The sequence below is a fragment of the Chelonoidis abingdonii genome, unplaced genomic scaffold (assembly GCF_003597395.2).
Source record: "Chelonoidis abingdonii isolate Lonesome George unplaced genomic scaffold, CheloAbing_2.0 scaffold0517, whole genome shotgun sequence".
NCBI lineage: Eukaryota > Metazoa > Chordata > Testudines > Testudinidae > Chelonoidis > Chelonoidis abingdonii.
This window is the reverse complement of record NW_027424778.1, coordinates 1-14,379: the sequence shown is the minus strand read 5'-3', so window position 1 is coordinate 14,379 and position 14,379 is coordinate 1. Positions and strand designations below refer to the sequence as shown.

The window sequence follows — 14,379 nt, the reverse complement described above, 5'->3', positions numbered from 1 at the left end:
AAAGAGATCTTCTAAAAACATTAAAATGTATTATTTGTGCATGGAACTTGAAATTAGAGTGAATAAATGAAGATTTGGCACATTGATTTATTCTGTAAATGCATAGCCAGTACAATGGATGCCTGCAAAAGAATTGAACTCACAACCAGTGTGTTGAGTTTACCATCAATCCTTGGAGGCGAAGTGCTCAAGCCACTGAGCTATCCCACTACACACATCCTGCCAGAGCAATGGGACACTTGGTCAAGTAGTCTGGAGTCATTGCTTGGGTGTTCTACTTCGATCTACACAAGTCACCTCCTTTTGTTCGATACCCTCTAACAATTCGGTCTGCAAGCCATGCATCTACCTCACTGAGTTTCACGAGTGTCTGGTATCTTCTGTGGCCGCGCTCGAGGATCGCATCTAGGCAACGCGCCAAATGCGCAGGACATGATTGTCTTGTGGCGATCCGCCAGACGTTTTAGCTAGCTCTAAGTGCAGGCTACCACAGAGATGCCATCGAGCGGCCTTATATTTAAGCACAAACACATGAGCACATGAGAAAAGGAAACGAGCATCGAGACAGAATATGCTGGGCTGGCACATCTCAGTAGTGAAAGTGTGTTTAGTTAGGACATAGATCACACTATCATGATATACATCAGACTGTACCTGTCCTCAGCAAACTACGGCGGGATCGCACAGCGGAAAGCACACGTCGCCTGGCAGCAAAGTCATAGGAGCGTGCACATCAGTGAGGGTGAGGCTGGACTGATCTGGAAGTACTGGAGCCTCCTGCGTGGCGACGCACAGCGGGGATATTGGACTCATGATAAGCGACAATGAAAGTCCTCCTCATGCGCGAGTGCTGCAGAGGAATTTCAAACCACGAGACAAATGAAATTCAAAAACGCTAACGATGCGAGGAAAACCATGAATGGTGTGTGCACTAACCTTGGCAACAACAGCGCATCTGGCGACGCTGTCGCTCAGACATGGAACTGAAATGATTTCTTCTCAGATGGTCATGACGGTTTAAAGATGCGTCTAATGAAAAGTTGGGCTATTGGTGCACATCTGAGATGACCAAGTGCCTACTCCCGGAGGCCAATACCGTCAAATTGCAACCCACACTACCCTAAATCGACCTGGCAAAAAGCCAAATTTCAGTGCTAATCCCCTCGAGCTCATAGTGACTAGGCGTGGAGTAAGAATCAATTTAAAGAGCCCTTAAGTGAAAAAAAGGGCTTCGTCTGGTGGCCTGTAGGTGCGCGAGAGGGGTCAATGGCCATGTCGGATGGTAATCTGGCGCTATGGAAGAGAATTAAACCTAAAGTGTCTCTAGCGCAAGAAAGCATCATGGACTCAGCACAGCAAAGAGAGGAGATTTACAGCTACCTCGAGGCTCCAGGGCAAATGGGTGTGCCACGACCCAAAAAAGGAGCTACTACCACCCCAACCTTTCAGCGATTTACTCTTAGTGTAAACTACCATAGTAGAAGCACAGACCTAATAGATGGATGTGGCCGAGAATGCCTGCAGGTCTTCCTAATGGCACAGCAGGGACTAGCGCTTTGGTTCTGTAACAAATTGTGTTTTGTTTAGTACCAGTGCACTGTGAAGGTCACGTCCAGGATTTGACCCCGTGGGAACTGGTTATTAAGTGACACCCTAGCTTAGTCTGTGTATTGTCTGTTCACTAGGGCTTAGTCGCTGTTAGTATATTGCCGTACTGAGTTACCAAATGGAGTATTTTGTAGCTGTCTGGCTATAATTGTTAACTTGGATGAAAAATGAATAGGCTCCCTCAGACTTAAACACTTGCCTTTCACACACTTCCTGCCCCTCGCTCTCTTGGAATGGGAACATTGGATTTTTTTTATTTAATTAGCTAAATTATTTTATGAATAGTTTTTTAAAATTTCATTGTAGTGCATTTGCGTCCTAAATTGGTCCCTGCTTGCAGCTAAGAGGTAACGCTGCTAAATTCACCTAAGTCCATAGCGTAGACCAGCCCTCAGAGAGATTTTATAGCTACTGGCTGGCTGGGTGTCCAAAAAAAGGGAGCTACCTGTCCCTCTGGCCACCCGTTAAATTTATCACACTTGATAACTACTAAGCAGAAGCACCGAATCACAGATTGATTTGCTGAGTCTCCTGCAGGCCTTCCTAATGGGCACAGCAAGGGCTGCCTTGGGTCTGTACAATGTTGTTTCGTTTAGCAGTGTCTGTGAAGCACTTCCAGCCAGTTGGCAGTGGGAAATCTGGTATAAGTGGAAAACCCTGTCTTAGCTGTGTAGGGCTGTATTGCTTGTAGATTTATATAGTCTTGTATTGATGTTACCAAAAATGGAGTATTTGTAGCTGTCTGCTATAATTTGTTTAACTTGTAATGAAATATGAATATGCTCCCTCAGACTTAACCACCTGCCTTTCACATGTGTCCCTGCCCTCGCTCTCTGGGGTGGGACAAGCCACCAGCATGGTGTGTCCATTGGATTTTTTTTATTTCATTACCTCTCATTGGTTAAATTATTGAGTGTTTTTTTTAAAATTTCATTGCAGTGCATTTTCTTTCCTGCCCTGTCACGCAGCTCAGGGATGTGAGATTCTCCTCCATTGCATTTCTGCCCATGGAAAAAGAAGAGAGATCACACTTCAGTACCTTTGGAAATAAAAGCAACCTGGAAACACACCAGCTGTCTCCTCAGTGGTGCAGTTGATGTGTGTGCAGCATGTGTGGTGGACAGGGGCACTCTGTGCTCACATGGGAATTCACCACCCTTGGTGCAGGATTTGACTTGTTCCTAGAGTGAATGTAGCACTGTGGAGCGTCAGGCACAGGCTGCGTGACCCCCTCCATTTATCCTTGGTGCAGATACAGCCCAGGCAGCACTAGTGAAACCTGCTCTCCTCCACCATCATCTGCGCAGCCCACCTGTCAGGGTAGCAGAGGAATCTTGCTCCATGGATCCTGGTTCTCAGATGGGAATGCCCTGGGATGAGGGTGTGTGGTTGCATCCATTAGGTCACCAGATTGAGCCTTCTAGTATCCTTGGTGATTGTTCCCAAGATCCAGAACTTTGTGCTCAAACATCTCCCAGCTTCCTTGTTGAAAATAAGACCAAGGTTTCCTTGCAATATACAGGAAGAAAGTTGATTTTCACCCCAGAGGGGACTTAAACCCACAATTTCTGGCTCCAGAAGCCAATGTCTTATGTATCAGGCCACTGGGGCGCAGCTGCTGAAGAGATGGAAATTCCCTCTCATAAATGCACATTCCTCACATTTGCTTCAACAACAAATAGCCCCTTTATGTGCCTTACAGAAATGTCTGCATCCCCTGGCAGTGAGGCAATTGGGCAGGTGACTGACAGAGCTGAGCACCACGTTTCTACCAGCCATCTTCAGAGAAGAACCCCACCCTAGAGTCACCCCTCCCTCCTTCAGCACCTCCACGTCTGTGGCTCTGAGTGGCAGTAGGATGATTAGGGATAGAATCTGGGGCTTGAATGGGGGTATGGTCAGCCTGTAAGGAGTAACCATGTGGAGGCTGTGGGCTGCTTGTGGGTCATTGGGACCGGAGTTCTAGATCAAAGCCACACAGTGACCTGACACCCAGGGTTATAAGGCCGACATAGTGACCCCCTTACTGGCCTCAATGAACCCCAAACCCTTGTTACTAAGGGCATTAAGGAGTCTCTGTCACTTAAAGCTTCTGGGAGCTCCCCAGAAGGCTGCGGGCATCAGCCACCTCCTGCCTCACAGGTTAGACTCTTGGCGCTGTGCCAGCCACCCCCTCGCTTGAAGGCCCAGTGTAAGAAGGAGGCCTGGTGCTGGCAGAAAGGGGTTTTGATTGATCAACCTCTGTGTTATGGGCACAGCACAGGGACGCTGTGTCCCTCTGCTGGCTTTTCTTCAGCAGCACCTAGTGGCCCTGGCTCCAGGCTAGTGCCTGGTGAGCTCTGGCACTGGCAGGAAGCGTTGCAAGGTGTGACGAACTGGGAATGTTCTTAGTGTTTGCTCTGAATACTGTGTTGGTGCCTCAGTGTCCCCTAGGCAGTTCTTAAGTATCTGGGAGAGCAAAGGGCCAGTGCACCTAAATGCCTGACCCTTTGTCTCCTAGCAACTGATGGCCTGGGCCCCTCCTCTGCAAAGATGCCAACTGAAGGTGTTGGCGACAAAGAGGTCAGGTGATCTCCTGGCCCGGGAAAGGGGCTGAGCAGAGAGGAGGGGCTGGAGGGGGTTTTCAGTCTGGAGCTGCCTGGGGACGAGGGATTGAAGTGCAGACCTGGGGGGTCTGGCTCACTGACCCCCAGAATGGACCCGGCCGAGGGGTCGGTTCGCTGTAAACCTAAAGCTCTGTTTTAGACCCTGTTCCTGTCATCGAATAAACCTCTGTGTTACTGGCTGGCTAAGAGTCACGTCTGACTGCAAAGTGGGGGTGCAAACCCTGTGGCTTCCCCAGGACCCCGCCTGGGTGGGCTCGCTGTGGGAAGCGCAGCGGAGGGGCAGAGGATGCTGAATCTCCAAGGAGAGACCCAGGAGGTGAAGCCGTGTGAGCTTCTTGCCCTGAACAAGTCTGCTCCAAGGGAGAGGAGGCTCCCCAAAGTCCTGACTGGCTTTGTGGGGAGCTGTTCCAGAGCATCGCCCGGTGACTCTGTGACACAAGGTGCTGGGCAGCGGCCCTGGCAAACCAGCTGCTGGTAGGTGTCTCTGTGGTATCATGGGTCAGTGAGTTCAGCTGTTAATGGAAAGGAGGGGGCTTTATGCTCCCCCAGGGATGCCACTGAAGGCTCCTCGTGGACTCCTCAAGGTCTGCTGGGAGCTGTGATGTCCCCCTTTTGCCACGTCAAAGGCTCCCTCTTGGACAAAGTGGGTTCACCTGCTGGCTGGAAGAGAGTGGGGGCCGCGCTGCAAAGCCCATCTCCCAGCAGCCGTGCCAGAGGCTTGGGCTAAATCCTCAAAGCCGAGCGCAAATCCTTCAGCCGGGAATGGTACACTCCCTCCTGCCTCCGCCCAAAGGGCAAAAGAGAACAGACGAGACATGCCGGCTCAAAGATGTCTCCTTCTCACTTCCCTGTATGCTGTGCAAAGCGCTTGGCCTGCCTCATGCCTCATCAGGAAAGCATAGCCATGCTGCCCAAGCCTGACTCACATCCGCAGCCCAACCCACCTCAGGTGACGGAGCACAGAGCCACGCGAGTCAATGGCAGGTCAAGTCGGGAGCCTCGGCTCTTTCCTCTGACAGCCACACAGCGCTGCCTAGAATCCCGAGAACCTCCCTCGTGTTCTCCTGCAGCAGCCGCCTGCCGGTGCGGGTGGGAAAAGGGGACGAGGAAGTACTGCAGCCTCAGGCCAGGACAGGAGGCCCTCACCCTGCCCAGGCCTACCTCTTGTTTCAGCCTAGGCTGCCAGAGGTGCCGGAGAGCTCCCTTGCAGGCCGCCGCCTCAGCCAGGAAATAAGGAAAAGGCGATGAATGAAGAAGTCAGGAAATAACAAGGAAATTAAGAGGTTTGTCGAACGGGTTTCTGCCCGATTTACTGGCTTCTCAGCTACCGCTCAAAGTTAAAGACATAAAATCAAGCTATCAGCATAAGTACAGATGGTTAGATGGGAATTAAAAGGACCTGCTGTCACAGGTGCCTGCAAGCAGCATGCAGATCGTTTAAAAACACTGCAATTAGAAGCTCAGATGAAATGTTTGCTTTAAATCAGAAATGACAATAGGCCGACCAGCAGAAAGCCACTCTAGGTAAATGGACGAGTAATGGAGGCTGTTAGAGGCAAAAAGTCATTTCTCAAAATTTGGAAATCAAATCCTAGTGAGGATAATAGGAAGGTGCACAAACGCTTGCCTGTTAAGTGTCAAAGTCTAACAAGTCAAGCCAAGAAAGACTCTGAGAAGCAACATGCTAAAGACACAAAAGCTAAGCATAAATCCGGTCAATGTGAGTCCTGCTCTGTCCCCGCAGAAAGGTGAACCCCCTCTGTGGCTGGAGTGAGCTCCTCTAAGCTGACCTCACTACAGACCTGTGCCAGGAAGTGCTCATTGTAAAAATGTTTCTCTCTGACGGTTGGGAAAACAGGACCAGTGGTCCTCAGACGGCTCTGACACAATTAAAAATTCCTACCCCCCCCCAACAACAAACATCAGCAGTCCAGAGGAAGGAGCCTTTGATCTTCCCTCTCATGCCTTAACTGGGACCATACACACTAATAAAGCAGTAACCAGTGCCACAGAGCACAAAGTCTACCAGTAATGCCCTCCCCTGGTCGGAGCTACACCACCTTCTGTACTCGCACCGCGAATGTGAAAAACAAGACTCCAGCCCCATCTTCTTCCCTGTGCCAGGGAGGTCTCACCTTCCTCCAACCCCATCATTCTTCCCACCCTCTCCTCCAATCAGCCGGTGGACTGAGGAGAAGCACTAGCTACCCTAGAGTTGTTAATGTGCTTTCCTGAAAACACCACCATGTCCAAGTCCAGCTGCTCCAAGGCACTGAACTCAAGCACCTCCTCCTGGGCCCCCAAATCCCTTCCACCTTCCACACAGCCATTTTCACAGATGCCCCTTCCCTGCTACTGTCCTTGCTCAGCTGCGCAGAGGAGTTTTCATCCCAATCCCTGCCTGTCATTTGCCCAGCAGCCTCTTGCACCATTCCTGAGGGTCACCCTGCTTGCTTTCTTCCTGCCATGTTGCGAAAGACAGCTCTCATCATTAAAGATCAGGTGGGCCAACTAGGGCAAAAGCCCATTCTATGTTTCCTACTGCAGAGCCCAAGATCAGAGACTCACCTTCAGTGCCACCCAGAGGAAAAGCAAGTGGGGCAATTTGCCCATTCAGTATTCCACAACATGGGCCCCATGAGAATACAGTATTGCAACTTTTTTTTACTGGAAGGGGCCCCCAAAATTGCTTTGTCCCTCTAGGCCATCTCTGCTCACCTTGGTGCAAGCACCACTATGCTGCCACCCAGAGAACAAGCTGCCCCTGCACAAAAGAGAGGAAAGAACCCACCAAAACCTGGGATTGATCCAGGGACCTTTAGAACTTCAGTCTAAAGGCTCTCCTAACTGAGCTACTTTGGCAGCTGTGGGGGGGCCATTTTTGGCCTGTTGCTTCTCTGTCCAGGATGTTTTTTGCAGCAGTTGCACACAAAAAGGACGTCATTGTGAGCGGCCCATGAAGACAAGACTTGCCTTTTGCCTTGCCTTGCCGCTTGACTTGCTTCCTCACCCTGTTCCTGCTCTAGTGCCGGGTTGACCTGGTGATGGAAAGGGAGTATTGGGGGCCAGTGGTGCGGGAGGAAGTGAGCTGGACCCTGAGCTAGACTAGATCCTGGCAGTGAGAGTCTGGCCACCACTTGCCACTCCACCCTGTTGTCCTGGCTTCCCTCACTTGGATATCATTTCAGGAGGGAAGTGGGGCTTCTGCCTCCCTCTCCGCGCGATTTTCACATGGAGAGAAAAGTGCGAACAGGAAAACTAATGGCTGCTCCACACCCCACCGAGGAACCCGACGCCCTTAGCTGTGGTGAGTAAGAAGTGGCCGTTGACTGGCAGGGCCTGTCCCTAAGGAGCTGGAACAGCAGCTGCTGCCTCCCTCTCGGCTCCAGGCTGTGGAAATGCTCATTGCCTGGCTGCATGGGCGGGATGCTGCTCCGTGCTCTGGAGAGTGTCTGTATTGGTCTGTCAACCCCCCGTCTTCACTGAGCCAGTCTGGTAAGGTCCCAAGTGCCCCCTACGGCCTGGCAGCTGAGAGTCTGTGCAGACATCAGCCCCCCTGCCAGCCCCAGAGGCAGCAGCAGCGCCAGCCCCCCCAGCACCACAGGGGCACTTCAATGCACTTCCTGTGGGTAAATGGTTCCTTGGCATCCAGCTGCTAGAGTGAGAGCCAGGAGAGAGAGCAGTGTTGGCTCAGCGTGGGGGAGAGAAGAGACTGATGAATGCGGATCTCCCTCGCTCTCCCCGCAAGGCTGGTCAGTTCTATTGTCACCTGTGATAGTCAGCGTTTCCCTTTCAGGGCCAGCCCTAAGAGGGATTGGGGGTCTGGGATAAATCCCTCCTTTCCTCTCCAGCCCTGACCCACTCCACCCCTGTCCCCAAGCCCATCTTCCCGGCTTGCATCAGTCCTCTCACTCTCCCACCTCTCCCGTCCCTGCTTCCTCCTTCTCCCATCCCCAGTCACCTCCTGAATCCCACTGAACAGCTGATCACTGGCAAGTGGGAGGGCGCTGAAGGGGAAGAGGAGGAGCTTGTTGGCAAGGCCTGTAGTGGGGGAGCTGTCTGTCAGTGGGTGGCTGAGCACACTGTTTTTTTCCTGTTGGTTCTGCAGCCCCATAGCTCCCATGGAGTTGCTGACTTGGCTCCTTTCACACTCTTTATAAAGCAGCAGCCAGGACTATGGCTGATCTATGGGGCGCTAGGTGAGTGGCAGAGGCTACAGGTGCTGAGAGTTTTCCTGACACCTCAGGGACACACTGTGAGGTGGTGTCCCAGGCATCTCTGTGATAGGAGCAGAACAGAATTTACTTATAGTGAGGAGAGAATTGAGAGTGTCTCGTGGTTGTAGAAGGGTATTGCCCAGGTGAGAGACTGGCTAAAACACCGGCCTCGCTGTGAGCAGGATTCCAACCTGCACAGGGGAACGCTATTGGATTTCAACTCCAACACCTTAACCACTCAGTCATCAGCACAAAAATGGCCCAATGCCAGAGAAACTGGTAAAGAATCACAATGCCCAGGCATGAAGTCATCTGAACTACAGAATTCCCACCACAAACCTGGCTCCCAAAGCACAGGGGGGGATTTGGGTTTGTTCTCTTTGCTTAGCCATGTGCAGTCGTACAGAGAGCGCATTTAAAAGTCTCCCCTCCCACAGAGCGGGAATGGGAAATGATTCTCAACTTGAAGCTTGATGTGAATGAGGATGTCTGGACCACAGGGCCAGGGACGGATCTTTGCTATAGAAACCGGTGACACGTGGAACCAGGCTAAGGAAAATGTTTCCTGGAGTCAGTAACTGGATTAGCAGCAGTATTGTGCAGAGAAATGTCTCACAAGAAGTGTTGGTATATTGGTGGTTTGGTAGCAGAAGTCACAGCTACAGCGGAGGAGGTCTAACTTTGGTTTCTGGCCAACAAAGGGATGAGTTTTATTGTCTCCAAATTTCAGTAGAAAAATTCACACCCAAACTGGGTGTGGTGGGGGTTTCTCTGTTTTGGTTTGTTTTTCTCATTTGAAATGTCCTTGATCATTTTTCTGGGAAAACTATTTGGACGAGGCCAAGGAAGAGTTAGAACAATTACAAATCTCCAGGGGAGTGAGGGGATCTCTCAGTGCTGGGGGAGGGGTGGAGATTTTCGTGGAGGGGAGTTGAGGAGATAAATGAGAGGCTTTTGCTCCAGCAGAGGGAGCGGTTTGGCAGGGTCATTTTTACCAAGTGAATCCCGCCCCCCCACATGTTGCTCCCCTGCTGCTGCTGCTGCCCCAGCTCAAAGGCCACAGTCACCACCAGTATGTGACCTACAGCTTCCCCCTGACAAAGCACTTATCTATCAGAGACAAAATCCCCTCGTCTGCCCCTTCTCCCAGCTGAGCCCTCCCCCCACAGAGCCCAGGACAACCCCGACGTAGCCATGCTGGGGGTTCGGGCTTAATCTTCAAAGCCGAGAGCAAAATCTTCAGTCAGGCACATTTCGCTCCCTTCCCACCTTGGCCCAAGCGTCAAGGGAGAAACGGACGAGACATGTTGGCTGGAAGACATCTCCCTCCCACTACTCTATAGCCTTCTGTAACGTTATTAATATGAACTGGGATCGTAGAGATCATTGTTGCCACCACTGTTATATATGTGCAGCAAATATTGTGCAAAGGTTGGCGTGTGAGGTGTCTGTGACAAGGTTATGATTTGCTGGTTATAATTATGCTGGCTGTATGCGTGTACCATTTTTGTATTTGAAGTTATGAATATGGGCTATGTACTTGTATCTCAATTGTATTTGATTCCAAGTAGCCTCAGTGATGCATTTGGTCAGCTTCTTGAGAAAGGACAATTCTCAGTAAGCGCCCAATCAAGAAATGCTTCACTGACACTGGACTTTGGGAGATGCCGATCCACATCTGAGCTTTCCTGAGAACGTTCAAACTAACAGGTAAACAATGGCGCCAGCCTGCAAACTGAGTCATGTATGGCCATGTGATTTGCCCATGTGACTCCAAACTCCATCTTGCTGCTGTGATTTTTCACAGTAAGAATAGAGGACAGTCCCCATCACTGCACAAGAAGAGCAATGGAAACATTCAATACTGAAATGTGATTTGTGGCTGGGAGAGGTGTGAGAGCTAAAAAAATCCGACGTGTTTGTTCATGTCATACATGAGAGATCATCTGAACTAGTCAAAGCAGTGCCCAGATCTCAGCAGTTCTCTGCTTCTGAGCACCCCTCCCCCTTGTATCTAGCTTGTTCTGTAGCCCTTCCCCAGCTTGGTCAGAGACGTACCTGAGCTCTCGGCTTTGTGTTCCACCTGACTCGGGCCTGGTCTAGGCTGACATAACTACAGGGCTCAGGGCTGTGAAAAACCCACCCCCCGATGTAGCTGTGCCACCCTCCCCCTGCTATAGACGTGGTGGTGTCGACAGAAGATGCTTCCATCAGCCTGGCTGCCGTCACTCTGGGTGTGGGGTTCCTGCAGTGACGTTAAACCCCCTTCTGTGGCTGTCAGCTGGGTCTCTACTGTGCCGCTGTAGTCCCGTAGCACAGACCTGGCCTTGGTCATTGCTCGCCATGTCGCTGAACCTGCTTTGGCAATAAAACTCCCCTCTACCCCCCCCTCTTTTCCTCTTCTCTTCCCAGTTTACACCGGTGAGACTGAGCTCAGAGAACCTGGCCCTGGACCCCCTGGGCCGCTTGGTTATGTCACAAATGTGATGCAGATACTTGAGTCAAGTGGGAAGTGAAAAGGAAGAACTCAGCTGCCTGCCCCTCTGCTTAGCCTCTCCAAGGCCTGGGGTCCTGCTGTGCCTGCAGAGCAACAGGAGCGGCTCTCTCGAGACGGTGTCGCTGTCCATCCCGTCAGTGGTAGAGGGGTCTCGTGTCAGGCGGTGGCGACATGGAGGGAGTGTGGTGGCGAGATGAGTAGTGGGGAGAGGGAAGCCGAATGAAAGCAGGGATCACTGTGCTCTTCTGTAGCAGGTTTCACCCAAGGGGCAGGTGACACTGCAAAGGTGGAAAACCTAAGATGCAGAGAGCAACAGGGACTATCTGGGCTCCTGGCTCCCTGGCCTCTGTTCTGGCCACTAGACAGCACTACCTATGCTCGGCTCCCTAGGGTTAGGTGAGGATACAGCTTTAAAGGGTATGGGCCATATCCTCAGCTGGTGTAAATCCGTATAGCTCCACTGACATCAATGACACAAATTTCGAGCAGCCGAGGATCTGACCCACTCTGCAGAGTTTGATTGAAAACTGGGAGAATGAGTTAAGACACTTGCTCATACAGAAGCACCATCATTCCCTTCTCACGGGAGGCTGAAACAGCCCTGTGGCAAGGGATGGAATTAGCCCAAGAGGGGAATCCTTTTGCCCTCTTCTGCCTGGAAGGGGTCATGAGGGGCAGGACTGAGGTGCTTTGGCAGAGCTTTCAGAATAAGTGCTGGGCTGAGCAAGCAGTGAGCGTGAATGTGGCTGACAGTCCTGGGACAGAGGGGAATGCAGCCAGGAAAAATGGAGAAGTTCAGCTGCTTTCCCTGGGCAGGTTTGAACTACAATCTCTCAATTAATAGCTGAATCCACTGACCCATTGCACCACAGAGACACATATGGGTGCTCACCAAGGCTGCTGCCTAGAAGCCTGCACATCTGCCTGCCAGCACTAGGGCTCACAAGGCACTAGTGTGGATGCTGGAGGCTGGGTGCTGGCTGCAGCAGGCGAAAAGCCAGCAGAATGGTGCAGTGGAAGCATGCTAGGCCCATAATCCTGTGATTAATGGGTCAAAGCCACCTTCTGCTGTGCATGTGCTTGTTCCTTTTCCCTCTGGGCCTTCAAGCAAGGCTGTGACCAGCAGAGCACCAAGAGCCTAGCCATGAGGCAAGAGGTGGCTGAGGTGTCAGCCTGCCAGGGAGCTCTCTGGCTGGCCTGGGCGTGGTGAGGGCCTCCTGTCCTGGCCTCAGGCCGCAGTGCTTCCTGGTCCCCTTTTCCCACCCACACCGGCAGTCGGAGGCTGCTGCGGGAGAACACGAGGGAGGCTCTCTGGGCGCTAGGCAGCGCTGTGTGTGTGGCTGTCAGGGGGAAGTGCTGAGGCTTCCGACTCGACCTGCCATTGACTCGCATGGCTCTGCGCACCGTCAGCCGGGGCGGGCCACGGCTGCAGACGTGACTCAGGCTTGGGCAGCATGGCCGCGCTTTCCTGATGAGCCATGAGGCAGGCCAAGGCTTTGCATGACCTACAGCAAGGTGGGAGGGAGGCGTCTTTGGGCCGGCGTGTCTCGTCCGTTTCTCACTTGCCACTTGCACAGAAGTTGGAAAGGAGCGAAACATACACAACTGAAGATTCTGCACTTGGATTAAGCCCGAGTCCCTGACATGGCTGCTCAGAGATGGACTTTTGCGGTGCAGCCCCCACACTCTTCCAGCCAGCAGGTGAAACCACTGTGTCCAAGAAGGAGCCTTCGAGGTGGGCAAAAGGGGACATCATAGTTCCCGGCAGACCTTGGGGAGCCCACAAGGAGGCTTCAGTGGCATCCCTGGGGAGCATAAACTCCCCCTTGTTTCCCCCTTCTGTGCCCATAACACAGAGCTCGATTAGTCAAAACCCCTCTTCTGCCAGCACCAGGCCTCCTTCTTCTTACACTGGGCCTGCAAGTGAGAGGGCAGCTTGCACAGCACCAAGAGTCTAACCTGTGAGCAGGAGGCGGCTGATGCCCCTGCAGGGGAGCTCCCAGAAGTTATTAAGGAACAGAAACTCCTCAATGCCCTTAGTAACAAGGGTTTGGGGTTCGTCAAGGCCAGTAAGGGGGTCACTATGTCGGCCCTGGAACCCTGGGTGTCAGGTCACTGTACAGCTTTGATCTCAACAACCAACCAGCCACCCACAGCCTTCCTCTGGGTCTGCCCCACTTGGTTACTCCTTACAAGCCGACCTTACCCCCCTTCCAGCCCCAGATTTGCCCCTAATCATCCTACTGCCACTCAGAGCCACAGACGTGGAGGTGCTGAAGGAGGGAGGGGTGACTCTAGGGTGGGGTTCTTCTCTAAAGATGGCTGGCAGAAATGTGGTGCTTGGCTCTGTCAGCGACCTGCTCAGATGCCTCGCTGCCAGGGGATGCAGACATTTCTGTAAGGCCATTAAATGGGGTATTTGGCTTCTGAGTGAATGTGAGGAATGTGCACATGTGAGAGGGAATTTCCATCACTTGTTCAGCTGGTTTTCAGGACCCCAGTGGCCTAATGGATAAGGCAATGGCTTTCTAAGCCAGAAAGTGTGGGTTCAAGTCCCATCTGGGGTGAACAACTACCTTCTTCCTGTATATTGCATGGAAACTTTGGTTCTATTTTCACCAAGGAAGTTGAGAGATGTTTGAACACAAAGTACTTCAGCTTGGGAACAATCCCCCAGAAATGGCATCTTCCACTCCACGAATGCTTTCTAAACCCAGCATAGCAAACAGTTCATACCAGTGTTTGTCTGAGAATAGAGGCAAGGGGAGTGTTTACTCCAACACATCCATGACAGGAAGAGCAAGGCCTTCCTGAAAGAGAATGGATCTGTCTGGAGAGAAAGCAGAACCTGAGTATGAGCAGCAGTGTGAAAAGAGGTTCAAATGTGTGTTAGTGTTAGGGGGCTCATCCCTTCACCCTCCCATTCCCTGGTCCTTCTCGCGTGAACAGAGAGCAGCAATAACCAAAGTCCAAAGGTGGAAACAATTAGATGTTTATTGGGTTGAACTTCCAGCAAGCAATGATTCCAGTTTCCTTCCTCAGTGTCCCCTTCCAAGCTCTGACACCACAGAGCCTTGCCTGTGTCCCTGTTCCCATTCCCCGCCCTTAGCAAGACATAATGCCAATTCCCCCCCCTTTCTTCCTGACTGACTGCAGACTATATAGTAAAACTTGAGTTCTGCATAGCTATACCCTAACTACTCATTTTACTGAAACTTAACTAACCAATCCTAACATATTGTAACAATTATCTAACCAATTATACCCCACCACCTTAATTGGTTTACACCCAAAAAAATTAATCCTACAGCAGACAGAAACAATCACAGACCCAGACAGCGATTATACAGACAAACGCTAGGGAAGTGGGGACAACAGTGCTAGAACAACACAGAAATGAGGGTGTCACATCCCTGCTATTGATAGGTGAGTTCTTGCCAGACAGGCTGCT

At 51.6% G+C, this 14,379-nt stretch overlaps 1 non-coding gene across 1 annotated transcript; it reads left to right on the top strand.

Annotated features, from left to right (window-relative positions):
* The first annotated feature begins 13,422 nt into the window (after positions 1 to 13,422).
* On the top strand, positions 13,423 to 13,495 carry TRNAR-UCU (transfer RNA arginine (anticodon UCU)). Its single transcript has one exon. It is a non-coding gene; the product is annotated as a tRNA-Arg (tRNA).
* Positions 13,496 to 14,379: the final 884 nt, after the last annotated feature.